This window comes from Cebus imitator, unplaced genomic scaffold (assembly GCF_001604975.1).
Source record: "Cebus imitator isolate Cc_AM_T3 unplaced genomic scaffold, Cebus_imitator-1.0 Scaffold586, whole genome shotgun sequence".
NCBI classification, from domain to species: Eukaryota; Metazoa; Chordata; class Mammalia; order Primates; family Cebidae; genus Cebus; species Cebus imitator.
Genome location: NW_016107901.1, coordinates 911,468 through 928,593, shown reverse-complemented (window position 1 = coordinate 928,593; position 17,126 = coordinate 911,468). Strand labels below are relative to the sequence as shown.

The following is a 17,126-nucleotide window of genomic DNA, read 5'->3' as shown; positions in this document are numbered from 1 at the left end:
CCCGGCCACGCTTCCCGGAAGAGATGCCAAGCGGGGCTGGCTGCCAGGGCGTTGGCGTTCCTTAGGAGTGTGAGTGTGGCGTCAGCCGTTTTTTCCCGGCTGGGTCCCGGGTTACCCCGCCAGCACAGCCTCACCCCACTGGCGTCCACAGCACGAGCTCCAGCGGCTTTGCGCGGTGCTTGCTCTCTAGAAGCGGCTGACTAGGTAAATCCTAAGCAATATGTTTCTTCCCTGCGGCCCAGCTTGGTGTGTGTCCTTACGGTGCATACTTTTTGTACGTATGTAACGTTAGTCGAAATAAAGCTTATGAGCAATACGATGTTATGATCTAATTCAAAATAGTCTCCCTACCCCTAACTGTGACTTTGGCTGTCATTCACGACAGTTGAAGCCATTCTTTGTCAAACGCTAGGTTCGGTTAGGGGAGTGGTCATAATGTACACACAGCTCCCCACTTATCCGCAGGGATCCATTCCAGGACCCCCGGTGAATGGCTGAAACCTCGGATAGCGCCAAACCCTGTGTATGCTCTGCTTTTTCCTGTACCATGCATACATATCTATGATAAAGGCACAGTAAATAAAGATTAACAACAACAATAAAATAGAACAATTATAACAATACATTGTAATAAAAGTTACTTGAATGTGGCCTCTCCCAAATTATCTTCTGGCACACTTCTCTTTTTGAACCAGATTTTCTTGGCTAAGGGGAAGCACTGTGTTATTTGATTTTCTGTGTTTTGCTGAAAATACTGTGAACTCAAGACATTTGGTGTTTGGTGAACTTCCCAACATCTGATTTTATGTTTTTTGGAATAAATTATTCTTTTGAACATTATTTATTGAGCATTTACTATGTTTAACTCTTTACTAGGCGCTGTGAGTAATCCAAACATGTTATTCTCACATGGAGCTTATGTCAAATAAGGGGATTTACAGTGTAGGGAGACTGACTGAGAAGTAAATAATTACATGTGAATATACATGCTATGCAGCAAATAAAGAGGGTGTTGTGAAAGGAAAAAAGAGCATGAAGGAGACAGGATTGCCTTAGATGGTCACTATAGGCTCTAAGCAGATGACACATGGACTGATGTCCTGGTCAAACACATCTCAGTCTGTTCAGAATTTAAAAGTGATTCTTAAAGCTAAGGCAAGGTATGTGTAGTGTGTATGGACCACCTACAGTGAGATATACAGAGGTGTGTGACCTCTAACCCAGACCCACTGAATCAATATCTAGAGGTTCAGGGGTTACAAATTTCATTTACTAAAAAACTTTTTTTACTTTTTTTTTTTTTTTTTTTTAGACAGAGGCTCCCTCTGTCACCAGGCTGGAGTGCAGTGGTGTGATCTCGGCTCACTGCAACCTCCACCTCCTGGGTTCAGGCAATGCTCCTGCCTCAGCCTCCCGAGTAGCTAGGACTACAGGCACACGCCACCACATCCAGCTAATTTTTGTATTTTTAGTAGAGATGAGGTTTCACCATGTTGGCCAGGATGGTCCCGATCTCCTGACCTCGTGATCCGCCCACCTTCGCCTCCCAAAGTGCTGGGATTACAGGCATGAGCCACCGCGCCTGGCCTACTAAAAAACTTAATAGGAGATTTTAGCTACTGAAGTTTAAGAAGCACTGAGAGTTGTAACACCTCTTAATGTTCTGTCAGCTATTCCTGAGTAATATTGTTCCTCAGATACCCTTGTTATGCTTCATTGTTAAGATTAAAAAGAAATATGGCCAGGTGCAGTGCCTCACACCTGTAATCCCAGTACTTTGGGAGGCCTAGGAGGGTAGATCATGAGGTCAAGAGTTCGAGACCAGCCTGGACAGTATGGTGAAACCCTATCTCTACTAAAAATACAAAAATTGGCTGCGTGTGGTGGAGCGCACCTGTCATTTCAGCTGCCCGGGAGGCCAAGTCAGGAGAATTGCTTAAACCTGGGAGGTAGAGGTTGCAGTGAGCCGAGATCGTGCCACTGCACTCTGGCCTGTGCAACAGAGCAAGATTCTGTCTCGAAAAAAAGATAAAAGGAAATACACAGACTTCTGTGCTTTGGAAGAATATTTATTATACTCTGCTTCATATCCAATACATACTGCAACCAGTAGAACTGTGAAACAAGTATTAACAGGCTGCAGTGTTTTGCTCTGACATGCATAAAAACCATAATCATATCATCACATATTTAGAAAACATAGGATCTTATTTAGAGACAAAGTTGTGCCTATCACCATACCACACAAATGCTACGAGACCACTGAGTATTATGGAATATGTGGAGTTGTATTGCTACATCTAGACATAAGTGGTTAGAGTTTCTTTTGAATTCAGAGCTCACAGACATTGATTTGGGAAATGCTGACTGTCATATAACATAGCCTTTGACCATGGAAGGGATAAATGGAACTAGATTATTGCAACATTCTTACATTTCTCATGAAGTGGTACTGTATTAAGTCTGCCTTAAGAATGCATCCTCCCACCCTCGCCTGCAAAAGTAGCTACTGTAAAGAGACACTTACCCAAAAGAAGGCAGGAAAGGAGGAAGCAGGGGCAGTGGGGAGGCAAAATCAACAAAATGGGAGAATATAGACAGAGGTATATAATTCCATTACATTTAAATTTTATGTAATTTTTATGTTTAAAAATTCCCCTTAAAGATGGTCAGAGTAGACTTTTTAAAACAGTTAAACTAAGACTTAGCTGTATGCTGATGGCAAAGATATACAGGTTGTGAGTACATAAATGAAAATGCAGACAATGAGAAGACACTCAGAATTTGGCACTGGAGTCTGTTGATACCAGATAATATGAGGTGGTGTGGACTTTAACACAGGAAACTTCTGAAAATAGAAGAGCATTTCATACGGATAAAAGATCAGTTTGTCCACAAGACATAACAGACAAAAACTTACGTTTCTAATCAGTGAGCTTCAAAATATGTGAAGCACAAATTAGCAAAAAGATAGGCAAATCTACAAACCTGTAGGAACTTTTACCAGTCCTCTTTCGGCAATTGATAAAATTAGGCAAAAAAGACAGAAAAGGAATAGAATATCTGAACAACACCATCAACTACCTTGACCTAATTGCTCTATAAATGGAGCATGGAGCACTGCCCCACGCCTCAAACTGCAAAATACACATTCTTTTCAAGTCCACGTGGTAACTTCACCAAGATAAAACATATACTGGGTCATAAAACAAGTCTCAGTAAATACAAAAAGGTTCAAATCGGAATACAAAATGGTACAGCCACCTTGGAGGACAGTTTGGCAGCTTCTTACAAAACAGAACCAAGTTCACCTTACTATCTAGAAATCACACTCCTTGGTTTTTGCCCAAAGATACTGAAAACTATGTCCACACAAAATCCTGCATGTGGAAGTTCATAGCAGCTTTATTCCTCATTGTCAAAACTTTGAGGCAATCAAGATGTCATTCAGTAGGTGAATGGCTAGATGGTGATACTACGGAGAAAATAAGGCCGGGAGCAGTGGCTCATGCCTGTAATCCCAACACTTTGGGAAGCTGAGGAGGGCAGATCACCTGAGGTTGGGAGTTCGAGACCAGCCTGGCCAACATGGCGAAACCCCGTCTCTACTAAAAATACAAAAATTGCCTGGGCGTGGTGGTGCATATCTGTAATCCCAACTACTTGGGAGGCTGAGGCCTGAAAATCGCCTGAACCCAGGAAGCAGTGGTTGCAGTGAGCCAAGATCATGTCACTGCACTCCAGCTTGGACAACAAATCGCGACTCTGTCTCAATAAAAAAAGGAAATAGAGTAGTGGTTGTATTGGGGTGGGGGTATGGGAGGACATGAATAGAGGGAGCACACAGATTTTAGGGCAGTAAAAGTACTCTGTATGCTGTAATGATGGATACTGCACAGGTTCCCAGACCTGACAGGAGGTTCTGAACAAACCTAGCGAGCAGAGTGAGAGTCTGGTCAAACAGCACACATGGCATGTCAGGCAACGTCAATTTATTACTCGAACATAGGCAGCAGGGATAAACGGCAGCCTGGGATCCACGGTGAACCAGTTTCCTAAAGCTCAGGAAAGCTGTCGAGCATGGATGGAGTTTGCATCTACTCCACTCTGCCCCAGAGCTGAGGAACCCCAAAGAGCTCCACTCTGAGTTTTATATGCTGGACACAGCGGGGCTCACCATACACAGGTGTTGCATGACATCCTGCTCTAGGAGAGATGCCGACCGAGCCAGTTTGTCCCAAACATTTCATTTTTATCTCAGGATGCTGCGTTCTGCCTGAGAATTATGAGGGAGAGGAGCTGAGTTGGCCAAGGCCATTCAGGGTCTTCTGCAGTTACACATCATTATACACTGCTGCAAACCCACAGAATGTACAACACCAAGAGTCAACCCTAACGTGAAAAGTGGACTTGAGGTGGTCAGGATGTGTCAGTGCAGGTTCATCTGTTGTAACAAATGCAGCGCCCTGGTGGGGATGCTGATGACGGGGGTAGGTTATGTATTTGCTCGGGGAGGGCTATATGGAAAATCTCTGAACCTTGCTCTCAATTCTGCTGTGAACCTAAAACTGCTCTTAAAAAGTCATTAAAAAGATATTCAACTCATACATTGTTTTCTCTGACCACAGTTAAATTAGAAGTATAAGCAACCACATAACAAGAAAATTCCCAGTATTGAAAATTAAGGCAGCATGCTTCTAAATAAACCATGATTCAAAGAAGTCACAAATGAAATTGGAAAATAATTTGAACTGGATTATTTGAACTGAATGGTATTGAAAATATAGTATATCAAACTGCCAGATAATCAGTACATACCCATGGAAATGGTTAAAATTTAAAAGGCTGGCCCAGCGCGGTGGCTCACGCCTGCAGTCCCGGCACTTTGGGAGGCTGAAGCAGGCGGATCACCTGAGGTCAGGAGTTCAAGACCAGCCTGGCCAATGTGGCGAAATCCCGTCTCTACCAAAAATACAAAAATTAGTTGGGTGTGGTGGTACACGCCTGTACTCTCAGCTACTCAGGAGGCTGAGGCAGGAGAATCACTTGAATCCAGGAGGCAGAGGTTGCAGTGAGCCGAGATCACATCACTGCACTGTAGCCTGGGCAACAGAGCGAGACTCTGTCTCTTAAAAAAAAAAAAATTATAAAGGCCAGTAACAGCAAATTTGTGCAAAAAAATATCAACCAGAACTCTAGAACTCTCCGTCCTGGTGACCAGGTATATAAAATGGTATAACCCTTTTGGGAAAAGTTCAGTAGTTTGTCCTAACACTAAGCATACATAATTATGGCTCCACAGTTCCAATTCCAGGTACTTATTGAAGATACATGAAACTAAATTCACAAAAAGACTTGTTATAGGAATGTTCATAGTAGCGTTATTGTTAGCAGAACTAAAAGAACAGCGTACCATCAATAGGATGAATAAGCATACAGGGATAGTCCCACAATGGAATCGTACTCCATAGCTGAGGAAAGAAAACTCCCTGCCACAACCCTGAAGAGTGACAGATACGGTGAGTGAAACGAGCCTGTGCTAAAGAAGGCACGCTGTGCAGCTCCATTTGCAAGAAGTTCTAGACAAGGCAGAAATAATGAGTGGTGGAAAAAATCAGAACAGCGTTTGCCTTGGGGTACAGATTGAGAAGTGGGGTGAGGGAACTGGGGAGTGAAAGTAATGCTCTGTAATTTAACAGGGCTTAGGGTTTCGGGGGGACTTCGTCAATGTGGGCTGCTGTAACAGAGTATCATAGAGTGCTGGCTTCCATAACAAACATTTACTTCTCTCACTTCTGGAGACTGGAAGTCAGAGATCATGGTCAGGTTCTTGTGAAGGCGTTTCGTGGTTTATAGATAGCTACTTTCGCGTTTCACTCTCACGTGGCTGGGGGTGGAGGAAGACAGAAAGAAAGGACCAGCTCTGCTCCTCCTCCTAAAAACACTAATCCCATCATGGGGCTTCAGCCTCCTGACCTAATGACCTCCCAGTTTCCCCTCCTCCAAATGCCATCACATTTGGGCTTCCGCGTGTGAATTTGGAGGCACACAAACAGTCTGTCCATTGCAGCAGGTGGGTATACTTGTCACAACTCATCAAACAGCACTCTTAGGGTCTGTGCCATTTACCTCAAAAAAAAAAAAAAAGCCTCAACAAATATGAGCTTTAGTTAAATGATACAATGGTCGATGCATTTAGGAGGGAAATTTGCAGGTATCTACAGCTTATTTTGATTTAAAAAAAGACAGAGTCATTAGTAGAGAAATAGACTCCTGCTAATGCAAATACAATAAAATGTTAAATGTAGACTTAGCTGTGGTGTAAGATGTTCATTGAATAATTCTTTCAATTTTTCTGTATGTTTAAAAATGTTTATAATAAGATGGCCTATATATAGATCACCAAATCAAGTTTCAAAAATGTTGACGTAAACTATAATGAGCATAAATTGAATGTATGTACAGCAGAAATTTTAAATTGCCCGTCAATTTTACAATACCTGAAATATTAATAACAGCATTTGAGATAAGCTGAACTAATATTCCATTTATATCCTTGAATCTCTGCCTGAAGCAAGAAAAAGTTTAAGAAACTCTATCAAGAACCAAGGACTCCACAGCACCTGTCCTTTTGGTTTGTATTACTTCATTTAGGTATTATGACAAAGTGGAAAGAGCTACATCTTTTAAAAAATGAAGCTGACATTCAAACCTTAATTATAGTAGATTTGTGGTTATGAAGCAGGAGCGGCCACAAACAAACCTCCCAAACACCTAACGGAGAAGGAAGTGGTGATTTATTCCACTGGGAGCTGCAGCAGGTGAAAATACCTTAACAACTGAGCTCCCTGACAAAGAAAATCCTTGCCCAAAAGGATTTTAAAAAAAGGCTTACATTCCTAGAAATTACATGAGAAAGGGTCTTGATCCATGAAGTAGGCGTGGGGTACGTGACTAGGCGTGGGTTTGATCGTGTTTTAGCAGAAACAATGCCTTCCGGAAAGATTCCTTCACACCATGCCTGCAATCTTCAGGAGTGCGAATAAGGCTGGCACCCCGTCTGCCAGCCTTTACTCCTCCTATTGACATGTAATGTAGAAGTCTAGGGGGACCACGGGGTCTTAGAAGCTTAAGAGGATTAAGGGTCTTCTTCCTCAGTTAGAGTGGCCGAAATTACAAAAGCGTCAGCAGTTCCCCAAGAAAAGTTAAAGACTGGACCTAGGTACAGACATAGAATCTTTTAGGAATATTTTAAGACCGGGCATGGTGGCTCATGCCTGTAATCCTAGCACTTTGGGAGGCTGAGGTGGGTGGATCACCTCAGGTCAGGAGTTCAAGACCAGCCTGGCCATCATGGTGAAACCCCATCTTTAAAAAAAAAAAAAAAAGAAACAAAAAGACAGGAATATTTTAGAGTTAAATGTGATCAGGTCAAATAAAGTTTTCTTCCCTCCCCAAATCCTTTTTGAAAAAACAGGGTTTTAACTACTATAAAAAAAGTTATTCCATCTTATTTAGCCAAAAATGCCATAACCAGAATAGGGTGGTGAAGATGACTGAGAGATTCAGATATCACAGAATCAATTGCCAGTGACTCTATGTTATCAATTACAGTAAACAGTTTCAACTTACTACTTCCTCCTGATACTCACTGTTCCCTTTACTTCATAACCATTTTCTTAAAAAACAAAACAAACAAAAAACCTTTTCTGAATCTGCTTAGCGGACTTCTTTTCCCGCACCATCTGCATTAGACAGGGAAGTCTAACTGCTCCAACACACACAGCACCCGCGGGGCTGACCCCACGCTGACTTTGGCCCAGGCCAGTCTCTTGGCTGTGGCACAAGGCCGTGTTCTTCCCACACAGTCGTGCAGGGTTTCAGGCTTCCCAGGGTGCAGAGCTTTACTGCGTGTTGAGGGTTCTTAGTATATTTCAGAAGAAAACAACCTAATTAAAAAATAAGCAAACGGTCTGAAGAGACATTTCATGAGAGAAGATACACAGATAGCAAATAATCATATGGAAAGGTACTATTACCTGTCATCAGGGGATTGCAAACTGAAACAATGAGATGCTATTGCAAGCCTATTCGAATGCCTGAAGTCCAAGACACTGGCATCTCTGCTAAAACCCCGCCTCTACAAAAAATACAAAAATTAGCCAGGCCTGAGGTTACGCCGCCTGTAATCCTAGCTACTTGGGAGGCTGACGCAGGAGAATCGCTTGAACCCAGGAGGAGGTTGCAGTGAGTCGACATCAGGCCACTGCACTCCAGGCAACATTGCAAGGCTTGTCTCAAAAAAAAGCGCTGGCAAGGATGTGGAGCAGCGGGAAGTCTCCTCCTTCGTTGCTGGTGGGAATGCGGGTGGCACAGCCGCTGCGGAAGGCAGGTCAGCAGCTTCACACAAAGCTAAAGGTAGTCCACCATGCTTTCCAGCAACTGCACTGGTCAGTATATAAATAACAGGAAGATTTATGCTCACACAAAAACTTACACACAAATGTCTACAGCAGCTTTGTTCTCGATTGCCAAGGCTTGGAGGCAACCAAGATGTCCTTCAGCAGATGAACGGATAAACAAACTGTGATAAACCTAAACAATGGAATATGCTAAAAGGAAATGAGCTCTCCAGCGGGAAAAGACAGGGAGGAACCTCCGATTCATACTGCTGCAAAAAAGAACCAGTCTGAAAACATACACACTGTGTGATTCCACCTATAGGACATTCTGGAAAAGCAAAACTATGAAGACAGTGGAAAGATCAGTGACTGCCCCTGCTTGAGGGACTGAGGGAGGAGGGTGAGATGGAAGAATAGGTGGAGCCCAGGGGATTTTTAGCGCAGGTGAAATCATCCGCTGATTCTACAATGGTGTATGGATGCCACAGGGCATTTGTCAAAGCCTGAAGGACTCTACGGAGTGAACCCTAGGGTAAACTATGAACTGTAGTTAACAATAGTGTATCAATATTGGTTCATCAATTGTAGCAAATGCTCGATAGTACTATATTAATAATAGGGAAAACCGTGCAGGAAGGATGTGTAAAGGGTCGTGACAGCTCTCTCTACTTTGACCAATGTTTCTGAAAAGCTAAAGCTACCCTAAAAGTCTCTTAGTAAAAATTGAAACCAAAATATGAGATCTTAGGAGAAGGAGAGAAACGGGAGTCATCTCGCCGCTTCCTTTGTGCTCTGTCTGAAGCCATGCCCAGCCCCGTCGGGGCTTCCGCACGCTTTCCCTCCACTGCCAGTCAATCTTTCTGTCAAGATTCTGAAAAGCCCAGTGCCTTTCCCAAGACTAAGACGTTGACGGAGTCCAGTTTCACCACAAACCTTGTCATGTGGGCTTACTTAAAGAAGGCAAGGGTTCTGGCTTCTTTGCTGCATCTCCTGGAGCTGTATGATGAGTTACGACTTACGACAGAGTGCAGTCCCTTCTTTACATGATTTGCGGTATGGAGGATGTTATGTGCTGAACGGTGTCGCCCCAAAATTCACATGTTGAAGGCCTAACTCTAGGACCTCAGAATTTGACTGTATTTGGAGATAAGGTATTTTCTGGTTTTTGTTTGTTTGTTTTTTGAGACAGGGTCTCGCCTTGTCACCAAGGCTGCCGTGCGGTAGTGCTAACACAACTCACTGCAGCCTCAATCTCCCGGGCTCAAGCGATCCTCCCACCTCAGCCTCCTCAGTAGCTGGAAACACAGGCACACACCACCACGCCCAGCTAATGTTTTTTCATATTTTTTGTAGAGACAGGCTTTCACCACTGGAGATAAGGTCTCTAAAGAAGTTATTAAATTAAAATGAGAGGCCAGGCATGGTGGCTCACACCTGTAATCCCAGCACTTTGGGAGGCCGAGGCAGGTGGATCACCTGAGGTCAGGAGTTAGAGACCAGCCTGGCCAACATGAGGAAACCTCTCTCTACTAAAAATACAAAAATTAGCCAGGTGTGGGGTCGCACCACCCATAATCCCAGTTACTTGGGAGGCTGACGCAGGAGAATCGCTTGAACCCAGGAGGTGGAGGTTGTAGTGAGCTGTGATCATGCCACTGCACTCGGCAACAGAGTTAAGACTCTGTCTCAAAAAAACAAAAGTTAAAAGTTAAAATGAGGCCAGAGGGGTAGGCTATAATCCAATATAACTGGTGTCCTTATGGACACAGATGCGCAGAAGGAAGGTGACGTGAAGACACCGGGAAAAGATGCGCAAAATAAAGAGAGCCTTCAGAAGAAACCAACCTTGCCTGCGCCTCGATGTCAGGTCTCCCGCCTCCAGAACTGTGAGAGGGTCAGTCTCCGTTGTTCAAGCTTCCCGGTCTGTGGTATTTTGTTATGACAGCCGTCATAAATTCACATAGAAGGCAAGGTTTCATTGTCTTTTTTTCCTTCCTGCTTCTTAAGAGAAATATGAACAGTTCAAACAAGTGTAATTTTTGGACACACAGAGTAATCATGGGAATATAAAAATCAGAAAGTGTCCTGCCCCATTGCTGCAATGTAGAACTAATCTCTTAGGAAGAGAGCTTTGTGAATACTCTTGTGAATACTGACAGTTTTTAGACTTCATTTTAAAAATTATTTCTTAATTGGTTAAATTTTACTGTCAGCTGTCCTTAAGGAGCTTCAGGACACTGTTTTACCTGGGTGGATGTGTGCTCGAATATGCCTGTCTGTATACTTCAGTGACGTGGGTGCATATAAATTTGGGTATCACCTTCTTTCCTGTATAATCTAGCTGAAAGATAACTACGCCATTACATCTTAGCACTCAGCGTTTCAGAGGGGAAATCTGACGCTACCTCAGACTGTCCCATCCTTGTCCCTTTGATGTGGTTAAAAGATTCTTTCTTTGCAACTGAGCTTCAGTGACAAACAGGATCTCAATGAAAAGTGACATTCTATATCATTTTTTTCCCCAAGACTGCTCGATTCTTACTTCACTTGAGGAAAACGTTGTGTTCTTACACCTTGTAATATGTTTTGTGTTTGATCTGTTGGAGTATCTGTTTAAGGTGACTACCCTTTTATTAGTTTTTCTTTGTTTTTTTTATATTTTCTTAATTGTCTTACCTTAATTAAACAGTCTGTACTTACCTCAGTTAGCTCAAAGTTGTTGTTTATTTTTATATTTTTACTTTTTTTTGTACTTTATTAACTCAGTTTTTAACTATGTTTCTTGCTATTTTAAATTTATTCTGTGACGTTCTTTTGAGTCTCATTTTTTTCTTTAGTGGGGCCATCTTCCATCCTGTTTCATTTTATTTTTAGGTTAGTTCGCTGATGGGGAAGCGTTTTGCGGGGCTCAGGCCTTAGACCTCTCTGGCTGCAGGGAGTGGCCATGGAGGCCTCTTGTCTCCAAGCTGCCCACTCACCAGGCTCCTCATCTGGCTTCTTCAGGCAACTTACCACCTCTCCGTGTATTTGTATTTCAGTGGCATGTTTGTATAATTTAAATTTAGTAGATCCTTTAAAAAAATGTATGTTATAAAAGTTTAAAATTTAAGGCTGAAGAGCATATAATCTTGTCATGGCTTTTCTCACACAGGGTGGGGGGCTCTGCCTCCCCCCACCCCACCTGCCATGTGGCCGGGCTTCCCTCCGTGCCCTCGGTGCATTTCCAGAGTCCCCTGTGCCCCGTAGAGCTGTGGCCTGCAAGCTGTGCCTTGCTGTGTTCCCTTCTCTGTACCTGGAAATGGAGACAAATGACTAGGCCTCACTCCAGCTGCTCCTTTGCTAAGAATGCGGATTCTGTTTCCTCCTCAGAGGTCTGACCCAGGGCCCTATCCAGGGCGCAGTGACAGCAGGGACAACCCTGGGTCTCAGGTTCTTCCTCCAGGACCACAGACGGCGTCCCTCTGGCCCGCACTCCGCCTCTCACTGGAGAGGCCTCTGCTCTTGGACTGTGTTTTGACTTTGCGTGAGCTTCCAGCTCCACCCCTCTGACATTTCTCCAAAGCAGGGATGATTTGTGGAAAGTCTCAACATTTTATTTACTCTGTTTCTGGGGCGCAGGGTCCATGACAGGGAGCTATGCCAAGCCACGGCAGAATGTTCTTTTTCTGCTTTCTTATTTCATGACGGTGCCATGAAGTGGCACACGTTCCTGTCCCGGCTTCCTGCTCTTGCTCTTTTGCTGCTGTCAGTCATTATTGCTGATGGCATCGGATGTTGGAGGAGGTGAATTCCAGGCGCCTGTTTTACTTCACAGCCTTGCTATTTTAGTAAGAAGATGGGGAATTAAAATATCAGGGCCTGCCATCTTGTGATCCTTTTCACTCAGAAGTCTTTTTTAACCTGAAAGCACAGAGATCTCTCCATTATTTCAAGAAGCTATTGGATATGTCCTGTTTTTCCACACCAGTCACTTCCCCTGAGCTGCTCTGAGACCTACCCTGTGCTCGTTGGTGCAGTGGCAGTGATCTGCTCCAGCCTACCGAGGTGACCCCACTTCACACGGGGTAATGCTAGCCAGGGAGAGCAACCAAAACAGTGGAAGAATGAAGGAGCCAGAAGGATTATTACAGGGTAAAAAGTTCAATTGCCTACTGTTACAGACAGAAATGGAAGCAAATGAGGAAAATACATACTGAGGCTTTTGAACGAAGCTTCCTAACTCCCAGGACAGATGATTTTTCGCCCATTTTATCTGCGTGCTTTTCTACCATCCCTCACTGGCCCCTGGATGGTTACTTTCTACCTGTTTTTCGAAATGGGAAATTTAATATCTAGTCCTCAGGTTAGTTCAGTTCAGTCTAAGAATTAAGAGTCAAGGAAGGACATAATTTATTCACTCTGCAAAAGACCATCCAGCTGCAATGTCCAGTTCCCTCAGTTATAAGTGGGATTAATTAAGTGGATTTTCATATCTTCTTATTATTGTTCATAACCCTTCCCATCTAAGACGGATAGTTCTGACAAGAGCTCTTTTGAGGCCAGGCACTGTGCCTCAGTTATCCCTGTTATACCAGGGCTTTGGGAGGCCGAGGTGGGAGGATCAATTGAGGCCAGGAGTTTGAAACCAGCCTGGGCAACATAGTGAGACCCCATCACTACAAATAAAATAAAATAAAATAAAAATAAAACCTAGCTGGGCATGGTGGCATGCTCCTGTGTCCTAGCTACTGAGGAAATTGAGGTGGGAGGATCTCTCGGGCCCAGGAGTTCAAAGCTGCAATGAACTATGATTCTAGCCTGGGTGACAGAGCAAGACCCTGTCTCTCTGTTAAAAAACAAAAACAAACAAACAAAAAACAGCTCTGTCCAAGGGGTTGAGAGATCCTCAGTGAGGGAAGAAGAGATCATTGGTCGGGTCTAGAGTGTACAAGGACTTCAGCTTCCAGTCATGTTGGAGAAACTGGAGCAAGACCTGTCCTCCCAATACCAAAAATGAGAAAACTGGACAAAATGTGTAAAGCAACTCTTTCAGACTGGGAAACAGGAATACAAGACTATGATCCACAAGGGGAGGGTAAAAAAAAAACAGAGTGAGGCTATCATCCCAGAATTCTGCTGGAAAGGCAGTTTTCAAACCAAAGCCACAGGTAAGGAGAAAAGATTCTGTGCAGAGAAAGGTAATTATTGGCGATGAGGAAGACAGATGGCTGGAATTTCTAGGGCAGATTAGCACAGAGGAGGGTGCTAAATGGAAAAAGAGCTCTAGAAATCTGCAGACAGCTCCCATTGAGTCTGCCGAGGAAAGCCAATCATGTCTATGTAAGATGCAACACCATGAAGCCGGGCGAACAATGACCAGGAGCTGTAAGATGAACAATTCGCAGAGGACACAACGGCTGGGAGACTACGAGTTCCAACCAGCCAGGTGGCGAGTTCTCGACTCTCTGGCGCATTCAGTAGAAACCTCAGGAGGGTGGCATCTTAGTAACAGGGCTAAATTAGCCATAGCATAAAAACTTGTACAAAGAAAGGAAGGAAAAAAAATCAAAGCTACGTACTTGAAATTAAAAATTATGTTTGAGGCCGGGCACAGTGGCTCAGGCCTGTAATCCCAGCCTTTTGGGCATCAGAGGAGGGTGGATCCCAAGGTCAGGAGTTCGAGACCAGCCTGGCCAATATGGTGAAACCCTGACTCTACTGAAAAAAACAAAAATTAGCTGGGCGTGGTGGTGGACACCTGTAGTTCCATCTACTTTGGAAGCTGAGGCAGGAGAATCACTCAAACCCAGGAGGCAGAGGTTGAAGTGAGCTGAGATTTTGCCACTACACTCCAGCCTGGGCAACAGAGGGAGACTCCAACTCAAAAAAAAAAAAAAATTATGTTTGACATCCACTCAAAGTTACAAAACATGCAAGAAAGCAGAAAAATGTGGGCTTGTAACCAGGAGAAAAATCAGTCAACAGAGGCAGACACAGAAATAGCAGAGAGGAAGGACTTAAGTGAATAACTTTAAAACCGTTTGTACAAATAAGCCCAAAGATTAAGAAAAATAAACATAATGAAAAGATCAATAGAAAATGTTTTAACAAGAACCAAACAGAACCTCTAGAGCTAAAAAGAAAATATATCTAGAATGAAAAATTCCCACTATAGCTATAACGTCCAATGAGAACTTCAGAAGAAAAGATCAGTAATTTGAACACAGCAATAGAAACTAGGATAGTAGAAGCAAAGAGGGAAAATGAGCCCAACATTAGTGACCTGTGGGCAGAAATATATTGACAAATTTTAACAAATGCCTTTATGGAGAACAAAAGCCTCAATCTGTAGCACTGGCCAATTTTCGCGATGTAAATATTTCCACTGTAGCTGATTCACATTGGCATAGGTGCCAATGTCACATCTCTGAACACAAAATTCTTCCAAGTTTGATTAATTATAAACTGACATGTCCAACAAGCTCAAAAACCTAAGTAAAATACACAATAGAAAAATATAATCTTAAAAATAGCCCGATTTTTAAAAGTACACATATAATCATGTAACCAACGGCAGATATATATCTGCTAACGATAAAATCAGCGAAAGAGCAGATATATCCTCGGAAGGAATTAAGGGCAGAATCACCTCTTTATGCCACTAGTGGGAGTGGGGAGTGAGACGAGGGAGTGTGAACCTTGAATTCCATTTCCATTGGAAATGTTCTTCAAAACCAAGGAATTACGCTTTCTACATGAGAAAGCTAGGAAACACGAGAATATTAACACCAAAGAAAGTAGAGAGAAGCAAAAAGTAAAGACAGAGTTGAAATTAATAAAACAAGGGTCAGCAAATCACAACTTTCAGGCAAAAATCTGGCTTCACCCCTGTTTTTGTGAATATTTGTGTTTGAAAATAGTCCCACTAATTCATTTACTTATTATTGCCTCATGCTGCCTTGGAAATCATACGGCCGGCAAACCTAAAATATGTATTAGCTGCTTACAGAAAAATGTGCTGCCCCTAGAAATAGACAACAGAGATAAATCAATACAACTAAAAAGGGGATTCTTTGAAAAATCAGTCTCGATAAATCTATTGCTAAACTGATGAGAAAAAAAGAAAAAAATAGGAATTTCCTGTATTAGGAATGAAAGAAAAGGCAGTGCTACCAATCCTAGAACCATTAAATGGGTAATAACAGTACAAATACATTTATGCCATTAAATTTCATAACGTAGAAGCAATGAAAAAATTACTCATACAACAAAAATTGTTGACAGAAAATCTGAATAGCTCTATGTGCACTAAAGAAATAAAATTCACAATTTCCTTCTTATGGCAAAACTCCAGGGCCCAAATGTCTTCACTGGTGAATTTTAGCAAACATTTAAAAAGAAATAATAATTGTAATAAAACATAACCTCTCTCAGAATATAAAGAGAACTCTTTCCAACTCAATTTTTGAAGCCAGCATCATGCTGATACCAAAACCAGACAAATACTTTACAGGATACATCAATATTCTTCATAAATCTAGATGCAAAAATCTTTAACAAGATATTAACAAATAGATTCCATCTGTGTAGAAGAAGGACAATATATTACAATCAGGTGGAATATTTCTTAGAAGTGCCAGGTTGTCTTAAAATTTGAAAAACCAATGTAATTCCTCATATTAATAGAAGGGGGAAATTTTTTTTCTCCCCTAGGACTAGAAGAAAAAGTGCACTTGACAAAATTTAGCCACATTTATTACAAAAACTTTCATCAAAGCAGGAATAAAAAGAAACTTTCAAGCTTATAGAGGACACTTTAAAAATGTGCAGCTAACATCATACCTAATGGCAAAAGACTGAACTTATTTTCTCGAAGAACAGGAACAGAGCTGATGCTGGTACAATTATATATCTGCATGGGAAAAAAAATCTTTAGTACTTCCAACATATCAACACAAAAATTAACATGAAAAAGATCATGGGTGAAAATGCAAAAACTAAAACTATAAAACTTCCAGGAAAAACATGAGAGAAAATTTTTGTGATCTCAATGTAGGCAAACATTTTTGAAATAACAGAAATCTGTAACTATAAAAACTGATAAATTAGACTATCAAAATTTAAAATGTTTCCTCCCTAAAGAATACTGTTAAGAGTAAACAAACTAGGAAAAAAATAGTAACTCTCTCTCTCTCTTTATATATATACGGGCAAGATACTTATATAGAGCATCATTTATAAATAAATCTTATGACTCAACAATTAGAAGATAAATAACCCAATTTTATAAAGGGAGACAAGCAAATGAGTTAAACAGACTTTAACCAAACAATACATTTAAATAGCCAATAAGCATATTCGAAGATGCTCAACATTATTAGCAGGAAAACTCAAGTTAAACTCACCATCAGTCACCTCCACATACCCACTAAATCAATGATGTTCAAAAGGATGATGATACCAGATATTGACAAAGACAGCTCAGCCTGAGCTCTCACTGATTGCTGTGGGAATAGAAAATGGTGTAACGGGCCAGGTGCTGTGGCTCATGCCTGTAATCCTAGCACTTTGAGAGGCCAAGGAGGCCAGATCACTTGAGGTCAGTAGTTTGAGACCAGCCTGGCCAACATGGTGAAACCCTGTCTATACCAAAAATACAAAAATTAGTTGGGTGTGGTGGCAGGCACCTGTAATCTCAGCTACTCTAGAGGCTGAGGCAGGAGAATCGCTTGAACCTGGGCGGTG

The 17,126-nt window shown here is 42.2% G+C and overlaps 1 long non-coding RNA gene across 1 annotated transcript in view; it reads left to right on the top strand.

Moving 5' to 3' along the window:
- Positions 1-5: 5 nt before the first annotated feature.
- Positions 6-17,126, top strand: part of LOC108294540 — a 46,898-nt gene continuing 29,777 nt past the window's right edge. Inside the window, exon 1 of the long non-coding RNA XR_001821086.2 lies at positions 6-204. This is a non-coding gene — a long non-coding RNA (uncharacterized LOC108294540). The remainder of the gene's footprint in view (positions 205-17,126) is intronic.